Source organism: Pteropus alecto, unplaced genomic scaffold (genome assembly GCF_000325575.1).
Source record: "Pteropus alecto unplaced genomic scaffold, ASM32557v1 scaffold38, whole genome shotgun sequence".
Lineage (NCBI taxonomy): Eukaryota > Metazoa > Chordata > Mammalia > Chiroptera > Pteropodidae > Pteropus > Pteropus alecto.
The window spans coordinates 2,704,316-2,723,776 of NW_006442512.1; the positions used below are offsets into that span (position 1 = coordinate 2,704,316).

Below are 19,461 nucleotides of genomic sequence, written 5' to 3' on the forward strand. Positions count from 1 at the left end.
AGTTGCAGGAGGCAGCTTCTTCATTACTCCCAGTCCACCACCCGACACCCGGGGTTCTCACCTGTGGTAGCTCTTATGCGCAGATCCCACGCTCAGACATGCTTGTGCAGTTGGGGTGTTTTTTGTTGAGTTTTAGATGTTCAGCTTATTGTTGTTTCATGGGAAGAGATCTGGGAAGTCTCACTCTGCCATGTTTCCACAAAACACTCATTGTGGTTTTAATCTGCATTTCCCTGATGATTACAGACCTTGAGCATCTTTTTATATGTCTATTAGACATCTATATTTCCTCTTTGGAGAAATATCTATTAAGGTCCTCTGCATATTTTTCAATTGACTTGTTGCAGGGGGGTGTTTGGTGTTAAGTTGTATATGTTTTTTATGTATTTTGGATATTAACCCCTTACAGATGTATCATTGGAGACTATCTTCTCCCATTAAGTACGTTGTCATTTTATTTTGTTGATGGTTTCCTTTGCTGTGCAAAAACCTTTTAGTTTGATGTAGTCCCATTTGTTTTTTTTCTTTTGTTTACCTTCCCTGAGGAGACATCCAAAAAAATATTTCTAAAAGCAATGTTGAAGAGTTTACTGCCTCTGTTTCCCTCTAGTAGTTTTATGGTTTCAGGTCTTACATTTAATTACATTCAGGTCTGTAATTACATTCAGGTCTGTAATGCATTTTGAGTTTATCTTGTATATGGTAAAATAAAGTTATCCAATTTCATTTTTTTTGCATGTGTCTGTCCAGTTTTCACATCATCATTTATTAAAGAGACTATGTCTTCATTGTATAATCTTGCCTCCTTTGTCATATATTAAATTAGTATATGGGTGTGGATTTATTTCTAGGCTTTCAATTCTGTTTCATTGATCTGTGTGTCTGTTTTTACACCACTGTCACATTTTTTAAAATTATTATAGCCTTGTAGTATAGTTTGATATCAGGTAGTGTAATACCTCCAACTTTGTTCTTCTTTCTCAAGATTGCTGTGGTTATTCAAAATCTTTTATGGTGCTATATACAATTTTGGATTATTTGTTCTACTTCTCTAAAAATTGCCATTGGTATTCTGACAGGGATTGCATTGAATTTGTAGATTGCTTTGGGTAGTACGGACACTTTAATTTAACGATGTTAATTCTTCCTATCCATGAGCATAGTATATGCTTCCGTTTATTTGTATTACTTCGTTTTTATTTTTCAATGACTTATAATTTTCCAAGTACAGGTCTTTTACCTCCTTAGTTAAATTTATTCCTAGTATTTTATGTTTTTTGATGCAATTGTAAATGGGATTGTTTTTTAAATTTCCCTGATAGATCATTATTGGTATACAATAATGCAACTGACTTCTGAACAAACCTGGAGGTATCACATTACCTGATATCAAACTATACTACAAAGCTACAGTTGTCAAAACAGCATGGTACTGGCATAAATACAGATACACTGATCAATGGAACAGAATAGAGAGCCTAGAAATAAAGCCATGCCTATGCATTCATTTACTATGACAAAGGAGGCAACAATATACAATGGAGTAAAGACAGTATAATAAATGGTGCTAGGAAAACTGGACAGATATGTGCAAACAAAACAAAACAAAACTGAACCACCCTCTTACACTGTATACAAGAATAGACTCAAAATGGATTAAACACTTAAATGTAAGACCCAAAACCATAAAACTTCTAGAAGAAAACATAAGCAGTAATCTCTCTAATATTTCTACTAGTAATTTCTTTTGGGACATATCTCCCTGGGCAAGGGAGACAAAAGGGAGACAAAAGAAAAAATAAACAAATGTAGTTTGACTACATCAAACTAAAAAGTTTTTGCACAACAAAGGAAATCATCAACAAAACAAAAAGACAACCTACTGAAGGGGAAAAGTTGCTTATGATACATCTGATAAGGGGTTAATATCTAAAATATATAAAGAACTCATACAACTCAACAACAACAACAACAAAATCCAATTAAAAAATGGGCAGAAAATCTGAATAGATATTTCTCCAACAAGGAACTACATATGGCCAACAGATATAAGAAAAGATGCTCAAGAATCAACAGATAATTGCAAATTAAACCAAAATGAGATATCACCTCACACCTGTCAGAATGACTATCATCAATAAATCAAAGAACAAGGGTTGGCAAGGATGTAGAGAAAAGGGAACTCTCATACACTGTTAGTGGGATTACAAATTGGTACAGCCACTATGGAAAACAGTCTAGAGGTTCCTCAAAAAATTAAAAATGGATATACCTTTTGATGCAGTAATTGAACTTCTGAGTATTTATCCAGAGAAAACCAAAACAATAATTTGTAAAGATCTATGAACCCCTGTGTTCATGGTAGCACTATTTACAACAGCCAAGGTATGGAACCAACCTAAATGCCCATCAACAGATGATTGGATAAAGTTATGGCTCATAAACACAATGTAATATTACTCAGCCATAAAAAAATTAAGTCTTATCTTTGCAACGACATTGATGGACCTAGAGGTTATTATGCTCAATGAAATAAGTCAGACAAAGATAAAGACCATATGATTTCATTTATATGCAGAATCTAAGGGACAAAAAAACCAAACTAATAGAAAATAGACTCACAAATATAAAGGACAATCTGGTGATGGCCAGAAGGGAGGAGGGCTGGGAGGCTGGGAGAAAGGGGTGAAGGGTTAAAGAAGTGCAAACAAGTAGTTGATAGATGGCCATGAGTATGGGGAGCACAGTATAAGAAATGCAGTCAGCAGTAATGTAATGGCTATGTGTAGAGCCAGATGGTTGCTAGAGTAATCGGCGGGGTCACTTCATAAACAATATAAATGTCTAACCAATGTATTGTACACTTGGAACTAATAATAAAATAAAAAATTTAAAAAATGCAACTGACTTCTAAATATTAATTTTGTATCCTATTACTTTACTGGATTCAATATCAGTTCTAATAGTTTTTTCGGTGGAATCTTTGGGGTTCTCTGTATATAGTATCATGTCATCTGCAAATAATGACAGTTTTACTTCCAATATGGATGCCTTTCTTTCTTGTCTGACTACTGCGACTAGGACTTCCAGTACTATGTTGAATGAAAGTGGTAAAAGTGGACATTCTTGTCATGTTCCTGATCTTAAGGAAAACACTTTTACTTTTTCCTGTTGAGGATGATGTTAGATGTGGGTTTCTCATATGTGGCCTTTACTATGTTGAGGTATGTTCCCTCTATTCCCACTTTGCTGAGAGTTTTTATGATACATGGATGCTGGATTTTGTCAAATGCTATTTCTGCATCTATTGATATGATCATATAATTTTTATCCTTCATTTTGTTTATGTGGGGTACCACACTAATTGATCTGTGGATGTTGAATCAGTCTTGCATCCCAGGAATAAATCCAACTTTATCATGGTGTATGATCTTCTTAATGTATTGTTGAATTCGGTTTGCTAATATTTTGTTGAGGATTTTTGCATCTATGTTCATTAAGAATATCGGCCTATAATTTTTTTTGTACTGTCTTTGGTTTTGAAATCAAAGTAAGGGCAGGCTCGTAAAATGAGCTTGGGAACCTTCCCTCCTCTTGAATTTTTTGAAATATTTTGAGAAGAATAAGTGTTACTTCTTCGAACGTTTGGTAAAATTCACCCATGAAGCCATCTGGTCCAGAACTTTTGTTTGCTGGGAGTCTTTCTGATTATTGATTTAATTTTGTTAGTGGTAATTAGTTGGTTCAGATTTTCTGTTTCTTCTTGACTCCGTCTTGGGAGATTGTATGTTTCTAGGATTGTATTCGCTTCTTCCAAATTGTTCAATTTGTTGGTACATTCTGCTCATAGTATTTTCTTTTAATTCTTGGTACTTCTGTGGTGTCTGTTGTCACTTCTCCTCTTCCATTTCTGATTTTTATTTGGGTCCTCTTCTTTTTCCTTGATGAGTTTGGTTAAAGGTTTATCAATTTTGTTTATCTTTTCAAAAAATCGGCTCTTGGTTTCATTGATCTTTTGTATTGTTTTTCTAGACGAATTTTTTTATTTTTGCTCTGATCTTTATTATTTCCTTCCTTCTATTCACTTTAGGTTTTGTTTGCTGTTCTTTTTCTAGTTCTTTTAAGTATAAGGTACAATTGTTTATTTGAGATTTTTCTTGTTTCTTGAGGTAGGCCTGTATTGCTATGAATTTCCCTCTTAGAACTGCTTTCACTGTGTACCATAGATTTGGGGTTGTTGTGTTTTCATTTTCATTTGTCTCTAGGTAGCTTTTGATGTCTTCTTTGATCTCACTGTTAACCCATTCATTGTTTAGTGGCATGTTACTTAGCCTCCATGTTTTTGTGTATTTTTCAATTTTTTTTTCTTGTAATTGATTTCTAGTTTCATACCATTGTAGTCAGAGAAGAGGCTTGATATGATTTCAATTTTCTTGAATTTACTGAGACTTGTTTTGTGGCCTAACATGTGGTCTACCCTGAAAAATGTTTCATGTACACTTGAGAAGAATGTATATTCTGCCACTTTGGAGTGAAACACTCTAAAAATGTCAATTAAATCTACCTGTTCTAGCATGTTATTTCAGGTCACTGTTTCCTTGTTGATTTTTTTGTCTGGAATATCTGTCCATTGGTGTCAATGGATGTTAAAGTCCCCTACTATGGATTATTGTTGATCTCTCCCTTTATGCTGGTCAATATTTACTTTATATATGCAGGTGCTCCTAAGTTGGGTGCTTATATGTTTACTTGGGTTATGTCCTCTTGCTGGATTGCTCCCTTTATCATTATGTAATGCCCTTCTTTGTCTCTTTGTTTCAAAGTCTATTTTGTCTGATATAAATATTGCTACCCCAGCCTTTTTTTCCATTTCCATGAAATATCTTTTTCCATCCCTTTACTTTCAGTTCGTGTGTGTCTTTTAATCTGAAGTAGATCGCCTGTAGACAGCATATGTATGGGCCTCATTTTCTTATCCATTTAGCTACCTTATGTCTTTTATTTGGAGGATTGAATCTATTTACATTTAAAATGATTACCAACAGATAATAACATAGTTATTGACATTTTATTATTCATCTTTATGATTTTTCCCCTTCTCTTCTTAAAGAAGTCCCTTTAACATTTCTTGTAATACTGGCTTGATGGTGATGAATTCCTTGTTTTTTCCTGTCCAGGAAGTTCTTTATTTCACCTTCAATTTTAACTGATAGCTTTGCTAGGTAGAGTAGTCTTGGTTGTAGGTTCTTACTTTTCATCACTTTGACTATTTCATGCCAATCCCTTCTGGACTGCAAATTTTCTGTCGAGAAATAAGCTGATATTCTTATGGGAGTACCCTTGTAAGTAACTAGCTGCTTTTCTCTTGCTGCTTTTAGGATTCTCTCTTTAACTTTTGGCATGTTAATTATGATGTGTCTTGGTGTGGGCCTGTTTCAGTTCACCTTGCTTGGGACTCTGTGCTTTCTGGACCTGTATGTGTATTTACTTAACCACATTAGCAAAGTTTTCTGTCATTACTTCTTCAAATAGATTCTCAATCCCTTAGTCTCTTCTCCTTCTGGTAGCCCTATGATGTGAATGTTAGTATCCTTGGTATTGTCTCAGAGGTCTCTTAAACTTTCCTCATTTTTCTTTTCTTCTTTTTGGGAGTTTTCTGCTACTTTGTCTTCCAAATCGTTGATTCAATACTCCGCTTCATCCAATCTAATATAAATTCCTTCTAGTGTATTCTTCATATCAGTTATTGTATTCTTCATCTGACTGGTTCTTTTTTATGGTTTTGAGGTCTTTTTTTATGCTTATTGTCTCTTTGTTTCTATCTCTTTGTTAAAGTTCTCACTGAGTTCATCTACTCTTCCTATAAGTTCACTGAGCATCCTTATAACCAATGTTTTGAACTCTGTATCTGGTAGTTTGCTTGCCTCCATTTTGTTTAGTTCTTTTTCTAGAGTTTTGCCTTCTTCTTTTACTTTGGAAATGTCTGTTTCCTCATTTTGGCTGCCTCCCTGTGTGTGTTACTATGTAGATCTGCTATTCTGCCAGTCTTGGCAGGGTGTCCTTATGTAGTAGGTGTCTGGTTGGGCCCAGTGGTGCAATCTCCTTGGTCAACTGACCTGGGTGGCCCTTGTGTAAACTGTGTGTGTCCTCCTGTTGTAGTTGATCTTTGATAGCTGTTGGCACACCAGTGGGTGAAACTGACACTTAGGTTGACCGGTTTTGAGGACTGCCCATTTCTACAGTGAATGAACTGTTGAGAGGGGTTATTTGCAGAGTAGGATTTGCTTTAGTACCTATTGTGTCCACCCTTTAGGTGTGTCATTTGTGGAACTAATTAAGTGGTACTCTGGTATAGTCTAAAGTTGTTACTGGATCTGTTGGTTCTGGGGCCTCTTGGAAGGGGCTTTGGTGTAGGTCTAGGTCAGCTTCTACCAGTGCCCAGCCTGAGACCACCTGGTAGAAGCTTCAAAGTGATCTGTGGTTGTTAGCCACCTGGGCTCAGCATGAAGAGGCTATTCTGTGAACTGAGGCTGGATGCCAGTAGTGCCAGGCTTAGGGCCACTTAGCAAGAGGTATAGGGTATGCTGAGGCCAGCTGCTGCTTTTTTTTGCGGGGCGGGAGTTGTAGACTTTTGAGAGATTTTAGGAAAGTCTATAGCATGAGGTAAAGCAGGTGATTTATGTGGAAAAGCCACTGAAAGAGGTTGGGGCTGAACACGTGAGTTGGCTAGGGTAGGATCTCAGAGAATCACCAGGGTGGGGCAAACAGTGCTAGCTACGTTAATGGAGAGTACAAATTTGGTACCCATCTGCACCTGCAGACTGGGTTGAAGGAGGGCTCAACAAAGGAACAATGGTGCTTGCCAGCACTTCTGTCCCAGAGAGAGCTGCCTTAACCCCTGCTCCTCCAGCATTGCCCTGAAGCGTCAATTCATTTCCTCTCCGTATGCTGCTGGCACTTTTTGAGCTGATGCCTCTGTGCTGGAGCTCTGAGCCAGTGAGTTTGTGAGTGGGCCTTTTAAGACTTGCAGCACCTAGGTCCCCAGCAGCCCATTGTGTTTCTCAGTCACAAATCTCACTGCTTTTCACCATTAGATGTTATACGGACTTCTCTTCCCAGTACTAGAGCCCTGGACTAGGGAGCTTGGGATGGGGCTGGGACCCCCTGATCCTCAGGGGAGATCTCTGCAGCTGAGATACCCCTCTAATTCTCAATGGTAAGAGATGGGTGTGAGACCAGTCTGTTCCACAGCTCTGCCCCTCCTACCAGCCTCGGCATGGCTTCTTCATACTCTTAGTTATAGAAATTCTGTTCAGCTAGTCTTCAAGTGGTTCTCAATGATAGTTATTCTATAATTTAGTTGTAATTTTGATGTGTTTGTGGGTCAAAGCACAGAGTCTACATACTCTGTCCTCTTGACTGAAAGACCCTGCACTATTTCTAATAGCTAAAAATTGGAAATTACCCTAATACCCATCAACAATACAATGAATAAGTAAATTGTGATATATTCACCAAACAAGAATGGACAATCTATAACTGCACATGGACAAGTCTCATAAATATTATAATGAGTAAAAGGAGCCAGACACAGAAGAGTCCTGTCCTATTCATTTTATATATATTAAAGAACAAAAATGAGAAAAACTAATCTGTACTGTCAGAAGTCAAAATGGTGGTTAGCCTTTGGGAGGGTGGTGGTATATAATAGTGACCAGAAGCAAAAAGAAAGAGGTTTCTGGGGTACTCAAAAAATTCTGCTTCTTAGGTACAAACTTCCAGCTATAAAATAAATAAGTCTAAAGATATAATACACAGCATAATGATCATAGTTAATAACACTGTACTCTGTATTTGAAAGTTGCTGAGAGTAGATCTTAAAAGCTTTCATCACAAAAAAATTGTTGTAACTATATAAGATGATGGATGTTAACTAGACTTATTGTGGTAATTATTCCACAACATATACAAATATCAAATAATTATGCTGTACACCCAAAACTAATAAAACGTTATATAACAATTATACAGCAAAAAAATTCTGTTTCTTAAACTGGTCAATAAGCATATGAAAGATACACTTCATTAGTCATCCAGGAAATTAGAATTAAACCACAATGACATACCATTACACCACACTAGAATACCAGAAATTATAAAAGCTGACGATACTAAGTGTTAGCAAGAATGTAGAGCAACATGGACTATCAAACAGAGCTGGCGGGAAAGCAAAATCATACAATCGCTTTGAAAAATAGTAGAGAAATTTCTTATAAAGTTAAATATACACTAACCATGCAACTCAGAAATTCTACTCCTAGGTATATACCCAAGAGAAATTAAAACAGATGTCCGCACAGACTTGTATACAAATATCCACAGAAGCTTTATTCATAATTGCTCCAGGTGAATCAACATATAAATGGATAAACAAATTGTAGTACACCCATAAAATGAAATTTTAATCAACAATCAAAGAGAACATGATATACATAACATGAACAAATCTCAAAAACATTATGCCGTGTAAAAGAAGCCAGACACAAAGTATATATTATATAATTTCATTTATTTCAATTGTTACCAGAGGCAAAACTAATCTGTAATGACAGAAAACAGAGCAGATAGAAAGTAGTTGCCTGAGGATGAAGGTGGGTAAGCATGAGGAAATTTGGGGGATAAGAGAAATGTTACATATCATCATAGTGATGATAGTTTGTATAGTTGTATACATTTATCAAAACTCAGTGAAGGCATTTTATTGTATATAAGTTATATGCCAATAAAACTTATTTTCAAAAAAGCAATAACAAATTAAGAAAAAGATTTCAACATACAAAGATTAAATATTCTTACTCTAGAGAGATAATGCAATACCAACAACAAAATCCCAGTATCCCAATAGAAAATGTGAAGGACGCTGTGGATTTCCAGAATGCTAAAAAGCTTGCAGAAACATTTGAGCATGGACAGCTTTCAATTTTAGAAAAAGACACAGATGAGAATCCAATCCTTGTAATATTCCCTTAATCAGAAGCTAACTGATAATTTTTTTCCAGTGTGGTAACATAAATCACAAGTACAAAAGGTCCGTGGCTTAGCAAAAAGTGAGTATTTCCAGAGCCTGGCAAAAACCAGTGTCACCATACAACAGGATTAGGGAAAGCTCTGATGAGATTCACTGTATCTACTATAATCATGTGTGGTCTCCTCGCTTCTAATAAGATTATATTCCCTTTGCCAATTAACCAAGGAACATAATCTAACTCCATCGTGTATGAGTGTGCTTTCTCCTTCCACCAACCTGAAATTCATGATTTGACATCAGAGTGAGACTGGCACAGACACACCACTACCCTTGTTAAACGAGTTTGGAAGGATTGTTGGCAAGGCAGTGAGGGAACTGCTGCCTGAGGAAGTCTGGGTGGAGACGAGATACACTGGAGCAGGTAAGTGAGTTTTTTTCTGGAGTAGTCATTAGGAGCAGAGTTCACAGACTATTCTCTTCTGACCAACTGAGCCCAATGGATAATTTATAAGAGGAAAGTCAAGATAGTCTAAAGCCTAATTAACTGGTCTCTCACTAACTAAGGTGGTAAGGATGATTACAGATTCCTAAAGAGATATGAAAAGCCAGGGAGTTAAGAGTTATGAGGCATATAGAGGACCCTTTCATGTGCTTCTCATAGTCAGCAGCTTTTTAGTGTAGTAATGCATAAGAGCTAAAGTTTATTTAGATATGGGAAAGTATAAAAATAGAGCAGCAAAATGCTTTAACTCTTGCTAACCCAACTCTCTATATATGAGAGGGAACAAAACACACAGTGATGTTAATTGATGCCAATGGTTTTAAATGCAGGAAGTGGATGGTAATAAAGTTAGGAAGAGCTTTGTTTTCCTTGATCCTTCCAGAAAAAGAGGTCAAAGAAAAGACTGGTTCTAATTTAAAGAGTTTAACTATGTGAATGACTTGACTTTCAATGTTTATGCTAAACCTTTCCTCTCAGAAAATTCTGAAGTCTAGACTGTAATTCGGACAAATATTTTTTAAACTAACTAGGTTAAAAGTTTTTGAAGGTTTCAGAGTTCACTTAAATAGATGTATAATATTTTCACTGGTAAATAGTAAGACAATTTCTTTTGGAAGAATATTTAGGCTGCATGTGAAAAGTAAAAAGGAAAACAAAACAAAAACTATGATTCCCCATCATTTCCAGGATGATCCATATTTCCCAAGAAAACAGATTTCATATTGTCTCAAGACCATTTAACTTCTGTGTTTAAGACATAATTTTATTTAGGTGAAGACATTTGTGCTAGATCAGAACCAACTGAGATTCAAAAAAAAAAAAAAGGAGTGGTTGGAAATAGAGGCTAACATCTAAGGAAATAATTACCCCCATTTAGATATCTTTAGAATCTTGGCTTGAGACTCTGGTTTCTGCAACTTCTGAGCTGAGAAGGAGGATGCTGATAAAAGGTGGATCTTTGCAGATTTACAATTATTAATATAATATGTTTTTAAATTTAAAGAAATATAGCAAAAGGAATTATGAATTTCACAGCTTTAAAAAAGACTTTTGAGAGAGGGGAAATGGTTGGTAGCTTACTGAAGAATAAGTTCACTATGATCAGGAGCTCCAGCATCAGGAGGGAAGGAGCCACACAGGACTGAGCAGGCAGCAAAGAAGCAGGTAGCTGGAGCAAGCTCATACTTAACGATGACTGGGTGAGGGTACAGCAAGGTGCAGAACTCTGTGCCCCAACAATTCAATGTCCTCACCCAAAAAAGGGTTCACAGTGCTCATTATGCACCTAGCCCAAGCTGAAAGAGGAAACAAGGGAACAGATGGAAATCATATGAGACTTAGCAAAAAAGAAGCTGCATTTACCAGCTGATGTATATGTGTCTGTATTGTATATTTGGAGAGGTATTATAGTTTAAAAAAAAAAAATCCTACAACTCAAAAAAAAAAAAAATCAGGAAATAGGCAACGAACTTGAATAGATATTTCTCCCAAGAAGATATACAAATTGCCAAGAAGCACATGAAAAATATGTTCAATATTACTAATCATCAAGGAAATGCAAATCGAAACCACAAACTATACTATCTCACATGCATTATGATGGCTACTATTAAAAAAAAAAAAACAAGAAAATAAATAGAGACTAAAGAGACAATAGAAAAGATCAATGAAACTAAGAGCTGGCTCTTTGAAAAGATAAATAAAATTGAAAAACTTTTAGCTAGACCCACCAAGAATAAAAGAGGACTTGAATAAACAAAATCAGAAATGAAAGAGGAGATTTACAACTGATACCACAAAAATACAAAGGATAATAAGAGACTACTATGAAAAATTATAAGCCAACAAATTTAATAACCTACAAGAAATGGATAAACTCCTAGAAACATACAATCAACCAAGACTGAATCATGAAGAAATATGAAATCTGGACAGATCATTATACTAGTAAGGAGACTGACTCAGTAGTCAAAAACCTCCCAACAAACAAAAGTCCAGGACCAAAAAGTCCAGGCCATTTTACAATTTTAAAGCTTGTAAAATTCACAAGCTTTACTAGTGAATTTTACCAAACATTCAAAAAAAGAATTAATTGCAATCTTTCTCAAACTCTCCCAAAAATAGGACAAATGCTTCTAAACTCATTTTTATAAGGCCAGCATAACTCTGATACCAAAACCAGGCAAGGATGATAAAAAACAAAACAAAACAAAAAACAAAAACAAAAAAACCACAGAATTACAGGCCAACATCCTTGATGAACACAGATGCAAAAATACTCAACAAAATATCAGCAAACCGAACTCAATAATACATTAAAAGGATAATACACCACAATCAAGTAGGATTTAATCTAGGGATGTGAGGATGGTTCAACATCCACAAATTGATCAACATGATACACCACATTAACAAAATGAAGGGAGAAAACATTATACAATCATCTCGGTAGATGCAGGAAAAGCATTTGACAAAATTTAATATCCTTTTATGATAAAAACTCTCAACAAGGTGAGTATAGAAGGAACATATCTCAACATAACAAAGGCCACATATGACAAGCCCACAGCTAACATCATACTCAATGGTGAAAAGCTGAAAGCTTTTTCTCTAAGATTAGGAAGAAGACAAAGATGCCCACTCTCACCATTCGGCACAGTATTGGAAGTCCTAGCCAGAGCAATTAGGCAAGAAAGAGAAATAAAAGGCATCCTCATTGCAAATGAAGAAGTGAAACTGTCGCTATTTACAAATGACATATTATATAAAGTCCTAAAAACTCCACCAAAACACTGTTAGAATAAATAAATTCAATAAACTTGCAGGATACAAAATCATTATACAAAAATCTGTTGCATTTCTACATACTAATAACAAACTATCAGAAAGAAAAATTAAGAAAGCCATCCTATTTATGATTACATTAAAAATATTAAGATACCTAAGAATAAATTTAACAAGGAGGTGAAAGACCTGTACACTGAAAATTATAAAACATTAATGAAATTGAAGACACAAAAAATGGAAAGATATTCCATGCTCATAAATTGAAAGAATATTATTAAAATATCCATACTACCCAAAGCACTACAGATTCAATGGAATCTCTATCAAAATTACAATGCCATTTTTCACAAGAATGAAACAAACAATCCTAAAATTTGTATGGAACCATGAAAGACCACAAATAGCCAAAGCAATCTTAAGAAAGAATAAAACTGGAGGCATTACACTCCCTGATTTCAAATTATATTACAAAGCTACAGTAATTAAAACAGTATGGTGTTAGCATAAAAAGAGACACATATTATAACAGAACAGAGACCCCACACATATATGGTCTATTAATTTACAACAAAAGAGCCAAGATTATACAATGGAGAAAGAACAGTCTCTTCAATAAATGGTGCTGGGAAAACTGGAGAGCCAAATGCATAAGAATGAAACTGGACCACTATCTTACGCCATATATAGGAATTAACTCAAAATGGATAAAGACTTAAACATAAGACCTGAAACCATAAAACTCTTAGAAGAAAACATAGGTGGTAAGTTTCTAAGAAAACACGGGTCTTGGTGATGATTTTTTTAATCTGACATTAAAAGCAAAACCAACAAAAGCAAAAACAAACAAGTGGTGCTAAATCAAACTGAAAAGCTTCCGCACAGCAAAGGAAACCATCAAAAAATGAAAAGGCAGCATATCTAATGGGAGAAAATATCTACAAACAATATATCTGATAAGGAGTTAATATCTAAAATGTATAAAGAACTCATACAACTTGACAACTAAAAAACAATCTAATTAAAAAATGGGAAAAACATCTGAATAGACATTTTTCGAAGAAGACATACAGATGGCCAACAGGTGCATGAAGAGATGCTCAACATCACTAATCAGGAAAATACAAATCAAAGCCATGATGAGGTATCACCTCACATGTATTAGAATGGCTATTACCAAAAAAGGCAAGAAATAACAAGTGTTGGCAACAATATGGAGAAAAGGGAACCCTTGTGCACTGTTGGTGGGAATGTAAATTGATACAGCCACTATGGGAAACACTATGGAGGGTCCTAAAAAAATGAAAAATAGAACTACCATATGACCCAGCAATCCTACTTTTGGGTATTTACCCAAAGGAAATGAAAATACTTCTTCAAAAAGATATATCCACCCCATGTTCCCAGCATCATTATTTACAATAGTCACAATACAGAAACAACCTAAGAGTCTATCTATGAATGAATAAAGAACAATAGGCTATTATTTAGCCATAAAAAGAATGAAATCTGGCCATTTGTGACAACATGCACAGACCTCGAGGGCATTATGCTAAGTGAAATAAGTAGGGAGAAAAACAAATACTGGATGACCTGACTTACATGTGGAATTTAAAAACAAAAACAAAAAACCAAGCTCACGGATACAGAGAACAGACTGGTGGCTGCCAAAGGTAAGAGTGAGGGGTTGGAAGAAATGGATGAAAGGGGTCAAAAGGTACAAACTTCCAGTTATAAAATAAATAAGTTGTGGAGATATAATATACACCATGGTGACTGCAGTTAATACTACTGTATCACATATTTGAAAGCTGCTAAGAGAGTAGATCTTAAAAGTTCTCATCACGAGAAAAAAATCTGTAACTATGCAAGGTGACGAATTTTAACAAGATTATTGTGGTAATCATTTTGCAATGTGTATAAATATCAAATCATTTATGTTGTACATCTGAAACTAATATGATGTTATATGTCAATTCTACCTCAATTAAAAAAAAAAGAAAATAAGCATTAATGAGGATGTGGAGAAATTGGAATCCCTGTGTACTGCTAGTGGGAGTATTAAATGGCGCAGCCAACTATGGAAAAATAAATGTCAGTTCCTCAAAAAATTAAAAATAGAATTACCAAATGAGTCAACAACCCAACTTCTGAGCATATACCCAAAAGAACTGAAAGCAGGGTCTCAAGGAGATATCTGTATACCTATGTTTATAGCAGCATTATTCATAATAGGCAAAAGGTGGAAAGAACCCCAGTGTCCATCGATAGATGCCTAAAGAAAAGTGGTATATATATACAATGGAATTTTACTCAGCCTTAAAAAAGGAAAGAAATTCTGACACATACCACAACTAGATGAACCTTGAGGACATTATGCTACCTGAAATAAGCCAATCACAAAAGGACAAATATTGTATTATTTCACTTATATGATGTACCTAGAGTAGTCACATACATAGACACATAAAGTAGAATGGTTGCTGCCAGGGCCTGGGCCTGGGCCGGTGGGGGGATTGGGAGTTATTGTTTAATGGGTACGGAGTTTCAGTTTGGCAAAATTAAAAGAATTCTCAAGATGATGAATGCACAACAATGTGAATGTACTTAATACCACTGAACTATATACTTAAAAATGGTTAAGAAAATAAGTTGTATGTTACATATATTTTATGACAATTAAAAACAAATTTTAAAAGCCCAAAATAGCCAAGGGAGAATTTGTTTAAGATGTCAAGACTAGAAAGGAGAAGCCAGTTGAGCCCAAGTCCAAGGTCTCCTCATCTTCTTGCTGTACCAACTCTTTGAAAGAAATGACATTTAGAAGGACCAATGGTGGGTCTGCACGGAGCCTTCTGGCAGTGATCTCCTCACTTGAATGCATGTGTTAACTGAACAAGCAAAATGGAAACCTATTACACGAAGCTACAGTTTAACCTGCAGCACTGAGTTCCCATGAACCTCATAAAAAGCAGCAATCAGAGAACTTTGAAATTTAAGGGAAATTAAGTTTAAATAGCTGCCCAGGTCCAAGCAGAAAGCCCAAAGCTTTCTTGACCTGTTTGGATTTCTACAAAACATGTCACAGAGGGAGCTGTTACTGGGCCCTAGCCATCAGTTTCCCTGAAAGAAATAATCTTGTTTTTGTTTTTGTTTTGTAGCTTCCACAAAAATGTGATACTACAAATATAGCACATTTAAATCCATGCCAACAAGTTGATTCTCATACTAAAACAGAAGTGGTTAAAGCTTTCCATGGCTGTCCTGTCCCTAACTTTTATGGGAAAAATTCTAAAAATATATCACAACTCAGTATGAGGGAAGAGGGTGCAATTGAAATGTATTATAATCCAAATGTGTTTGTTTTTCTGCATGTTGATTCCTGTGAAACCCAAAAAGTACTATGAATAAATTGTATGAACTGACAAATTTTTTCTTTAATTTAGGGGGCAAAATGTTTTTTAAAATATTCATTCTTATTTTTATCATGCACAATGTATATAATTTTAAAAATCAAACACTTCTACAATAAAGGTTGATTCAGTAAGAAATGAATATTTTAAAAATGTATTATATCCACATAACTATAAAAAGAAAAACCATCTCAACAGATTCAGAAAAAACATTCAACAAAATTCAACACCTATTCATGATTGAAAACTCTCAGCAAACTATAACAAGAGAATTTTCTCAATCTGATAAAGGGCATCTATAAAACCCTACAGCTAACATTATACATACTGGTGAAAAGACTGAATGCTTTTCCCCTAAGATCAGGAAAAAGGCAAAGATGTCAACTCTCACCATTTCTATTCAACATTGTAAAAGATGTCCTAGCCACTATATTCTGGGGGAAATTATAGGGGTGTGTACAGATTGGAAAGTAAGAATCCAAAAGTATCTAATTTCAAACAACATTATCATCTACGTAGAAAATCCTAAAAAACTCACCAAAAAAGCTGTAGAACTAATAAACGAGTTTAGCAATATCATAGGATACAAGGTCAACATGAAAAAAAATCAATTGTGTTTCTACACACAAGCAACAAACTATTAGATGTTTTATAAAGCTCTCTTTACAGTAACATAAAAACTCTTTAAGTATTTGTGGGTAAATTTAGCTAAATATTTGCAAGGCCTATTGTGAGAATTATAAAACACAGCTGAAAGTATATAAATAAATGGAATAAATAAAAGATGTAAATAAATGCAGAGTTATAACATGTTCATGAATGAGAAGACTCAATGTTAATTCTCCCCAAAATGATTTATAGATTCAAAGCAATCCCAATCAAAACTGCAGTGGGCTTTTTTTTTTTTTGGTAGGAAAGCTATATAAATTCTAAAATTTATATGGAAACGCAAATGACCTAGAATAGTCACAACAACTTTGAAAAATAACAGTTGATGGAATTATGCTACCAATTTCAAAAATTACAACAAAGCTAAAGTAATCAAGACAATGTGTTACTGGACTAAGGGTAGACATATAGGTCAAAAGAACAGAAAAGGGGGTCCAGAAATAGACCCACAACATACATAGCAAACTGATTTTCAACAAAGATGCCAAGGTAATTCAATGAGGAAAAGCTAGCTTTTCAATAAATGGTGCTGGAACAATTGTTATCTACATGCAAAAAAAAAATTAACCCAGACCCTTAACTCTAACCATATACTAAAAATTAACTCAGTGGTTCCAGAAGTAGATTCCTGAGATCCATGATTATACTCCACATTTCAATACGACATTGCTTTAACTGAGGAGAAGGGATGCTATACAAAATAATAATAATAAATATTAATATTATTAAATAATACTAAAAATTCATAATGGACCATAAGCCTAAATACAAGAGCTAAGACTATAAAAATTCTAGAAGAAAACAGAAAAATATCATTACAATCTTAGAGTAGACAAAAATTCCTTCAATAGCATATAAAAAGCATGAACCATAAGAAAAAAATTGGACTTCATTAAAATATTAGGATTCTACTCTTCAAAAAACACTATTAAGAAATGAAAAGGCAAGCCACAGAGTGGAAAAAAATATCTACAGAAGAGCTGTCATCAGAATAAGAATGCTCATAATTCAAATGTAAAAAGACAAACAACTCAATAAAAAATTGTTAAAAGATATGAACAGATACTATACCAATAAGATATTTTACAAATGGCAAATAAATACACAAAAAGATGTTCAATATCCTTAGTCATTAAGAGAACGCAAATTAAAACCATCATGAGATACTACTACACAACCACTAAAACAGTTAAACTTAAAAAAGACTGACAATACCAAGTGTTGGTGAGGATGTGGAACAACTGGAACCCTCATCATTGTTTGTGGGAATGCAACTTTGGAAAACAGTTTTGCAGTTTCTTATAAAGTTAAACACAGATGTACCATATGACTCAGCAATAGCTCCTCTCTTGGGAATTTACCAAAAAATATGAAAAGATATGTTCACACAAAGGCTTATATACAAATGTTTACACCAACAACATTCATGATAGCCAAAAGTGTAAACAACCCAAATGTCAATCAAAAGTTGAATGGATAAGCAAATTAGGTTTCTCTATATAATGGAATACTATTCAGTAATGAAACAGAATTAAAAATTTAGATGAATCTCACAAGCATTACACTAAGTGGAAGAAGCCAGACACAGAAGACTGCATACTATATGGTTTCATATATATGAAATTCTAGAAAAGGCAAAACTATGATGACAGGGAAGGTAAGTGCTTTTGCTAGGTTCCAGGGTAGAGGGGACTGACTGCAAAGGGGCACAAGGAAACTTTTTGGGTTAACTGAAATGTTCATATCATGATTGTGGTGGAGGTTATAAAACTATACACATCAAATTGAACACATCAAATTGAACACTTAAAATTAGTGAATGTTATTTTATGTAAATATTTAAAAAGAGTTTAAAGAGATTTACTGAATGTCTAAGTTATATGTATATGCAACCTGCTCCAAATTGTAGAGTTATCCTTATATTTCTCAGCAATGGGTGTCTTGTAATTTGATAAACTTAGTTTTATAGCTCCAGTGCAAAAATCATTCCATGAATTTATACAAAGAAAGCTCTATCATTTTGTAACAACATTCACCACTGGTGCAAACATGGAGCAGAGACAAAGCACAGGGTGGACCCCTGTTGTCTGAGGAAGCCAAACTGCATTAATGTCACCATTTGGCGAAGACCTGCAATATTGACAGGGAGATCTAGCTGTGTGCTAGACATCTTTCAGTCCACCATCTGTAATAGTATTCATTCAAAGCTGAAGAAGAAATGTTATGTCTTGCAACTGATAAAAGCTCTAATGATGGCAGATAAAGCAAAACAGTATAACTAGTGCTTCAGTTTTAAAAGCCACAAGGAACACAAAGATGACTTTGCAGGTCACCTCACATTCAAGGATAAGGCTATATTTCACTTAAGCGAAGAGATGAGTGGTCACAGTGTACAACTGGGGGGTGCTGCCATCATTTTATAATAGAATACGCAAAGAATTCATTTAAAAAATCATGTCTTTTAAATACATTTGACTGACCTATTTGCTTATTGCTGTTTCTCCCTACTACAATGATATATGATGATACTACACAATGACAGGGATTTTTGTCTTTGCTGTTCACTACTATATCCCTAGCTTGTAGAACAATGCCTAGCATATAGTAATTGCTTAGTAAATATTTGTTAAATTAATAACTTATGCCTATGTAGATATTCAGCAAATATTTGTAGAAATTTATGTCTACATAGATATTATTCACAGCTAAATGTTGTAATAACTTTCTTCTATAATTTCTTTGACTGGAAGTTAATAACTGTCTTGTTTCCTCATTCATTTTGTTTCTAAATACAAATTCAAACAAACTTTCAAGCAAAATTATTTTCTCCTTTATATATTTCTTCATTCCAAAAATTTCCTACAGTATGTGTGTGTATTTAGAATAAAGAATAAATGCATCTTTATAAAATTCGAGTTCTATAGAGGGCTATACCAATAATAGCATGCTTCAAGTTTTCTTTTAGCTATTTCTTCAAATCTATCCTTCTATAAATGCTCTTTACCCTGTCTGGAAAATCCTCCACACATTTCTCTATAAACCTAACCTATTTTCAACCCAATCTC

General features: G+C 34.6%; 1 protein-coding gene across 1 annotated transcript in view; it reads right to left on the reverse strand.

Annotated features, from left to right (window-relative positions):
- The window catches only part of REC114 (REC114 meiotic recombination protein), a 102,477-nt gene that overhangs the window by 50,952 nt on the left and 32,064 nt on the right, over positions 1–19,461 (reverse strand). The gene's annotated exons all lie outside the window — the stretch shown is intronic.